The following is a 7,921-nucleotide window of genomic DNA, read 5'->3' on the forward strand; positions in this document are numbered from 1 at the left end:
CAAAAATACGATCACATCTAACTGAACCACATTTACATGACTTTTTATGAACTGGAACTAGTACAATTTGTTTAAATTTGAAACAATTTACAATTTGAAACTTAGTCGCACTTTACAACCACCGCATTAATTATAATTGTGTTGTATTATTAGCAGTATTTTTGTGATTAGTACAATAAATAAGTAATAATTAAACTTTGATATAAACAAACTGGTACATTTTTTATTACATATCCATAGATTTATTTTTAAATCTGAAGATATAGGTAGGTATAAAATTTTTTTCCGTGCATAACATTAAAGTTATACAGAGAATGTAGTTTCAAGTAATTAGGAATTTTCTCCGGCCCGCCAAATATTCATATCTGGCCTGCTTCTCTAAAAGTTTGGGGACCCCTGGGTTAGGCATATTGTTCACAATGGCCACCTCAAGAAAATGACTTCTGTATTAATATATAGATAACTGTGTTTTTCACATCTGGCTTTTACTGAGTCTGTAACACACGTGGAGTTGGGGAAGACCCCCGGTGCCAGTGACCCTGAGGGTCTTACACCTCTGTCCACTTTTTTCTTTCTCCCCTTGCATGCCACTTCCCAACAACACCTATTTTTTGATTATTTATATATATAAAGGGGAGGATGAGGGGTGCAAAACGCAAACCCCTACTAACAAAAATTCCACACTCCATATATCCCAGTTTGAGAAAGTGGCAAGAAGTCAGCTAACCCATAGTGCAATGGGGAAAGACCATCCCTGGAGGAGCTGCCTTACTGATCACAGTCTCCTCCGTGCCAGGTAAGTATGCTACTCACTCACCCTAGTGAGCATGACTGTCACTGCTATGTAGCTAATGAAATGGTGTCTGCATATAATATAGGACATTTAATTATTTTTTCTTTCTATTCACCACTAATACAATATTTTTAATATTTAAATTATATTTGCAATCCGATCTTTAAGAGAGAATTATTAATTATTGCAAAATTATCATATTTTATTGAGAATTTCTGGTCTGTTCTGTAAAATAAAACTACTCGAAATTTTTATATTTTCCCATTTTTTTTGCACACCTAGGAATTGAAGGATTTCCTTAGGCATTCCTAATGCAATTCCTTATTTTTGTCAAAGGCTAAATGCCAGACAGCAACAGAGCTTAGAATGGGTGTTCAGTTACCTCTGCAGCTATAAGTCCAAATCCAAACTTGTGGCAATTGTTTGCAACTATGCCCTGTGCATGTAAATTTCTTGCAGTGTCAGCTATTTGTTTGCATTATTCTTAACAGAAGAAGGCAATTTCAAACATTCCAAATTTGTTTTTTTGAGACCACTTTCAAGCCCGATCGGTTAGACCTATCAAGTCACAATGGCCACCTTAAGAAAACGGCTTCTGTACTTGTTGGTTTTTCGATCGCTTTTGTAAGGTTATGCATAAAAGTGTTATTTTTGAAACTAAAAATAAAGAATTAATTTACCTCTTTAACGTGAAACCTGTGCTTGTTTTTTGCTGCACAAATACTCAATTCTGGGATGAACTTCAGATAAGCGCACGCACACTTCAAACTGAAATGAGACGATTTCTTCTGTCCTTGCTCTTGATGCTTGTTAAACAAGAAAATGCTTGCTCAGACATGTAAGAAGTTAAACTGCAGCAAAATGTTCATTGCTTTCCTATGAATGGCAGGTTAATCTTTTTACAAAGAAATCAAGAACTTGTCTAGGGGCAGATAAGTAAATCTCATCTTGAGTGTATAATCAGACTGAGCTCACAAAGTTCTTCCTCTTCTCTAAAAGAAAAGTTCTCAGGCTGAGCAGAAGATTCAGAGAAAGGGTCCCCACCCAGTCCATACACTTGTGTTGAAAGGGAGGGAAAATACTGTTCAATTCTCTTCTCCAGTTATTCCAGGTGGTTTTCAATAAGACTTGATACTTGCTGATATCCTTCTTTACTCTCAAGCCCAAGCAGTAATGGAAACATTTCAAGATTTCCTTTTGTAACATGAAGTCAAAACATTTTCTCCAGGGCTTTGCAGACATGGTCAAGTGGTTCATTGGCAGACATTGAAAATGTCTGCTAGGCTAGTTTCTGCCACGATTCTTCATCTTCAAAGCTCAGCAAAATCTTGCCTACTATTTTCTTGAAAGTCCTGCAATTCACCTTTCACCTCAGACACCATGTTGAGACTCTTCCTCTGCTAAGCCACCAGATTTCTGTGTGTATCAGGAGATTTATGTACTCTGTCCTGGTTTTCCCAGTTTTTTTAAGCATTCTTGAGTGACTGGTCTTTGTTTAATAAAGTTAACCATTTTTGTAGCATGCAGAACTTTTTTTCATTTCATCTCCAGAAGTTTTTGACACCAGCATCTCTCTCTCTCTCTCTGTGAAGAAAGCAGTGTGTTGTGGCAACATCAGGATTTTCTTCTTTTTTTTTTTTTTTTACAAGAGAGAGAGAGATAGGCAAAACCTGTCATGGAGCCAACCATTGATGGGGCACCATATCAGTACTGATGGCAACACAGTTCTTCCAAGACAGAACTTTTGTTTCCAGATACGAAAACAAAACATTAAATATACCTTGACCTTTGCTTGTTTCAGGCAGCTCTTTGCAGCAGAAAAAGTTTTCTTGAATTTTACCATCATTTAGAAGTCTTACAAATGCTACAGCATGATATTTATTAGTGAAATCTGTTGACTCTTCGACCTGGATGAGAGAAACTGTTGTTTTTCAGTTTATTACACAAAAACCTCTTCAGCATCATGTGATGTCATCAATATGTTGACTTATCGTACTGTTTTAGATTGGAACCTTTTCAATTTCTTGTACTGCATCTTATACTATCAGTTTACTCACTATAATTTCACATGCTGGCATTATTAGGTTCTCACCAACTGAATGACTTTTCCTTTTCTGGGCAAAAATTTCTGCCACTAAATAACTTGTTTCCTTATCCTTTTCATTGAATGTGGCTATTTTAACAAAAGAAATTTATGTTTGTTTTAAGATTCCAATAGCTGTTTAAAATAATCAGTATCTTTACTTGTCAAATGTTGATTCGTAGTTGTGTCTTTTCAATTTTGCTGGAGCCATTGCTGCATTTGTAAGTTGTTTACCACAGAAGATGCACAATGGAATAAGACAACTTTGATTACCAGCCAATGTAAAATCCATTGATAATAGCTTTCATTGTAAAGATGGACTTTTTTTGTGTCCCTTATTGCATTAATGCAGTGAAATGACTCAGAAGATTGTAATTCTTCATCACTAACCTTATCAGAATGGTCTGTAGGCCTAGAATCGTCCTCTTCCATCTCACATTATCTTCAAAAATTGCCACATTGGACTGTTAAGACATGTTTGTAAAACACAAACGCTAATAAAATATAAAACAGAGGAGCATAATAAATAACTAAATGAGATCATCGCAAAAAATACGAAAAACTTCACAATACAATTTACTTCTAACCTATACAATCCAATTTTGCAAAGTTTACAACAGCAGTTAGGGAAGGTAATTCAGGAGGGAGAGGCTGATGTTATCAGCCTACCATCCTCCCCTCAGTGCATTACAGCGCTCACCAATAATCAATGGCATCCCCTAGCTCGCATCGCATCAAAAACTGAGAATGGACTCAACCAAATGAACATGGTCCTACTGCGCACTGCCATACAGGGCTGAAAGACCTATAACAAAATTGCTAACAGGGGTGCTCGGTTACTGTCCATCACTGTGAGTGCCAGCATCGTGCAAAGTTCAAAAAACAACGTTTATTTTTTTTCCAATCTCTCTTGTGGAACTCAAGTTGAGAAACTGTGCTCTGGATGGATGTCAAGGCAAGAGAATCAAAGCAGCTTAATTTTTGTTAAACATATCTTTGCCTTTTCTATGAAAAATTAACAGGTGAACAGTTAACATAAAATTATGTAGGAACACTAGCTGTATTTTCAATGGTCTCTTCTCCTGATTTAAGTAAGAAATTCAAAGTACACACAGATGGAGGTAATGCTGGGTTGCAAGCTTGTGGAGATGCTAGGAGCCAAGTACTGAGACTTGCTAAGTATAAAAGAATACAAGTGAGCATGGATGAATTTGAAGGATTTCCTTAGGCATTCCCTAATGCAAATTCCCTATTTTTGTCAAAGGCTAAATGCCAGACAGCAACAGAGCTTAGAATGGGTGTTCAGTTACCTATGCAGCTACATGTCCAAAACCAAACTTGTGACAATTGTTTGCAACTAACTATCCCCTGTGCATGTAAATTTCTTACGGCGTCAGCTGTTTGTTTGCATTATTCTTAACAGAAGAAGGCAATTTCAAACATTCCAAACTTGTTTTCTTGTATTTATATTAAAAAAATACCACCACCTGTATGCATCCTTTACATTTTCACAACCTCTTATCAACCTCACACATTCCTCCTCACTTATCTGTACTTTTTTCAAAGTTAAAGCTGAATTTAAACTTTCCATTTAAATTCAGCTTTAACTTTAGAAAAATAACATTGTAGGAGCATTCTTAACACTTATTAAACATTGAGGAATTTTTTTCGCTTCGCTCTTCACTGTATTCAACCAAATAATTCACGCTTTCGTTTTTATTACTGCAAAATTTTTAGTAAGCAATTTCTTCAGTACCAAAAAATTATTTCAACAATGACCATTCTGTTGTTTTCAAGAGTATGTTTTTATAATGAGCAAAAAATTGAATGTCTATCAATATAACTAATTTAAAGTCAAAAACCTGTGGAAGCCCGGCAACTTGCCGTCTCTTTATTTACAAGTCTATTCGTAACATTGACAGTGGCACAGCCTTAGCTGGTTCACACATACACATGGGAAATGCACAAAGCAAAAACATCAATATGAAACCACCACACGTAAGGTGATAAATCTTGCTTGGCAGATTTTAACCATTACAAACACTAACATTTGTGGTGACAATGACAAGAATATAAATAAGTTATTGTCTGAACTACAAACAGAACACACAAAATGGTAGATGACACTAAGTAATGGAAGAAATTTCTACACAGAAAAAACAAACATGTATTTGTGATTTATATGAATTAGATACATATCTTACTGGTATCAGGAGATCACAGAGTTAATAATCAAATGAAATACGGATTCATCACTCCTATACCAGAAAATAAAATATAATGAGATTAGCCTTTGGTGGCACTAATAAACCTTAAAATGATGAAAATTAACAAATAGTTTTTATGAATTTAAAAAATGTGCGTTGGTCCCATTCAGGAAATCAATAAATAAACATTACATCAGATCAAAATTGTGACAAAGATAAAAGATTAGTACTTTGAACTTGATAAAAAAAATAAAATAATAATAATAATTTTTTTTCTTTTTTTTGTGGCACAAGAAACAAATAGGCTGTGGCACGTCAATTCACTCTGTCACTAAGTTTCCACAAAGCAAACATATGGTCTTAGGTGTAAAGGTCAGTATATATAAGAGGGAAAAAGATTTTAAAATAAGCTAAAATTCTTTTCATACAATTCATGCGAACAAGCAATAAAATAATTCCATTCATATACTATACACTTAAAAAGTACCAAACCTAGTAATTTCAATTCAGTATTTTATATTAAGAAATAAGTTGCAAGAGTGCATAACTTGATATTCCAACTTTAAAAAATATTCTGAGGATCAAAACATTCAAAAACTGAAAACAGAGTATTCAGGTATTTTTTTTGCACAGGCAAATAATTCATGGCATCCATAATAAACTCCCTATCATGGTCAATTAATCTCATGTATATCCAAAGAGTTTTTACCTATGCTTTACAGCCTGTAGGGAAAATGGCAATTTATATTTACTTTTCAGCACCATTGCCTCAGAGATTAATCAGAAGAGAATTATCTTATGGTATACATGTTAATAATACAGACAGCTATTTTAAGTCTAAATTTTTTATAAATGCTACAGAGAGCTTAACAGTGATAATGCACCCTAAGAATAGTGATTTCTTATATTTTTGACAGTTAGTTTTCCAGTATATTCAAGGCATTTTAAAATAAAGTTATCGATAAAAATGCAGTTAACTTAAAATCCCAAAATTTTAATCTGGTACTTCTTTTAAGTCCATTTGCATTCTGTAAAAATTACCTAAACCTGTACTCTACCTATGGTCCCTCGATATAAAATATGTGACATTTATATAAACATTCACTTTTGGTTAAGATACTCTTTGCTTTCCAATTTTTTTTTTTTTAAATTTAAATAGTTTACCCTCAACGATTCTTACCTCCCCCTCTATGCATGTGTATACACATACTCACTTATTCATTCACCCACTCCCACATACACAACTGACAACTGTACACTTTCTAACTTTAAGAGGCTTATTTCAGATGCAGATCTATATACTCTTATGTGAGAACAATGACAAATACTAGAATATCATGGCAGAATAAGGTGCCTGAATATACCATACAGCAAGGATGCCAGGTTGCCTATAAATAATACAAATCCAAGGTAAATAATACAACATACTACACTAAATATATACCAAACATTCCAATAAGCGCAATAATTACTCCCTTCATAAACAGCATAGATGACTAAAAAAAAGAGGCATAATGACACGAAACCTCACCATTTTTTTTTTTACAAAACATAAAAAATTAAATTACAATTTAATTTGTAAACATTTATAAAAAAGCAAACTACTAAAAATATGAGATTTTTACACCATGATTAAAAATACAAAGTAGTCAATATTTAAATGTATTCAATTCTCCCAACCACTGACACTTTAAAGGAATCAATCCTTTATATTCTTTGACAATAAAAGTGGAAGGAGCAATGAACACAATATCACCATCAGTAATAGTAGCAGCCGGCTCTAAATATAGTATGAACCCTTAACTTTGGTTTGTACTTTGGAATGGTAAAAAATTCAAAAAATAACAATACTAACAAAGGAACACAAACTGCAAGATGGCATCCTACGTGCAAGATTATATGGCAGTAATATATAAAACTATGTTCTTGACCACTGACAATAAGGGCTGATGCCAGTTAAAGGATCCCAGATTTCAATCACACTTTGTGCTATGAGAGGTGAACATACAAAAATGCAAAGGTGCAAGATGATAAGTTTAAGGAATTACATACATGTTGATAATACACTGATACATAAGACTACAAATACTCATTTGTTTATTGTCAAAATAACAAAGCTTTGCTGACAATAGAAATTTATGGCATTTGCCCGACAATGAATATGAGAGTCTGGACACCAAACTCGATTGTGACATGAGGTGTGGCACATGTAAAGGCTAGAAGAGCACAGGTGTGCTGAGCCTTTTGTATAGCACATTAGCAATTTTCTATTATTAACCTTTGCCCCCATTTTGAAAATGTTAAAGTATCCAAAAGCAATGTGAAACAGCTGCCAAAATATTTCTTAATATTTCAGTCACAGCTTAATGAAGGTGTAATCTTTTTGTTCCTCCCCAAATGATGAATCTATTCAAGATGACTTTACAATAATAACATTTCAGTTGTTTTTAAGAGGACTATTGCTTATAAGCACATTTCCATAACATTCCATGCCTCAGGAAGATATGTCATGGAGGAGTTTAAAATGTATTTATTGGCAAACAAAACAAATTATAAGCATCTATTAGAACTAGTAGAGTCTACTTCTGAATAATATTCAGACAAAAGGATAACAACTATGTATAATTTTTGACTTCTCTATATAAAAAAAAAAATAATAAAAAAAGGAGTGGTACTGTATGCACCAACAGCAATATCACTCTTCACAAATTACAACAATTCACCAAAGAAAAAGCTTTTTTAATACCAATTATTCATAAATGCTGCAGACTAGGAGAATCTACAGAGAACTGCACAAAAATTAAAAAAAAAAAAAAAAAAAAATCACAGGTACCTCCA

The 7,921-nt window shown here is 33.7% G+C and overlaps 1 non-coding gene across 1 annotated transcript; it reads right to left on the bottom strand.

Moving 5' to 3' along the window:
* Positions 1–639: 639 nt before the first annotated feature.
* On the bottom strand, positions 640–804 carry LOC150080679 (U1 spliceosomal RNA). The gene has a single exon (XR_016547466.1). It is a non-coding gene; the product is annotated as a U1 spliceosomal RNA (small nuclear RNA).
* Positions 805–7,921: the final 7,117 nt, after the last annotated feature.

This window comes from Mastigoproctus giganteus, chromosome 9, assembly GCF_048544385.1.
Source record: "Mastigoproctus giganteus isolate SK-2022 chromosome 9, ASM4854438v1, whole genome shotgun sequence".
Taxonomy (NCBI): domain Eukaryota; kingdom Metazoa; phylum Arthropoda; class Arachnida; order Uropygi; family Thelyphonidae; genus Mastigoproctus; species Mastigoproctus giganteus.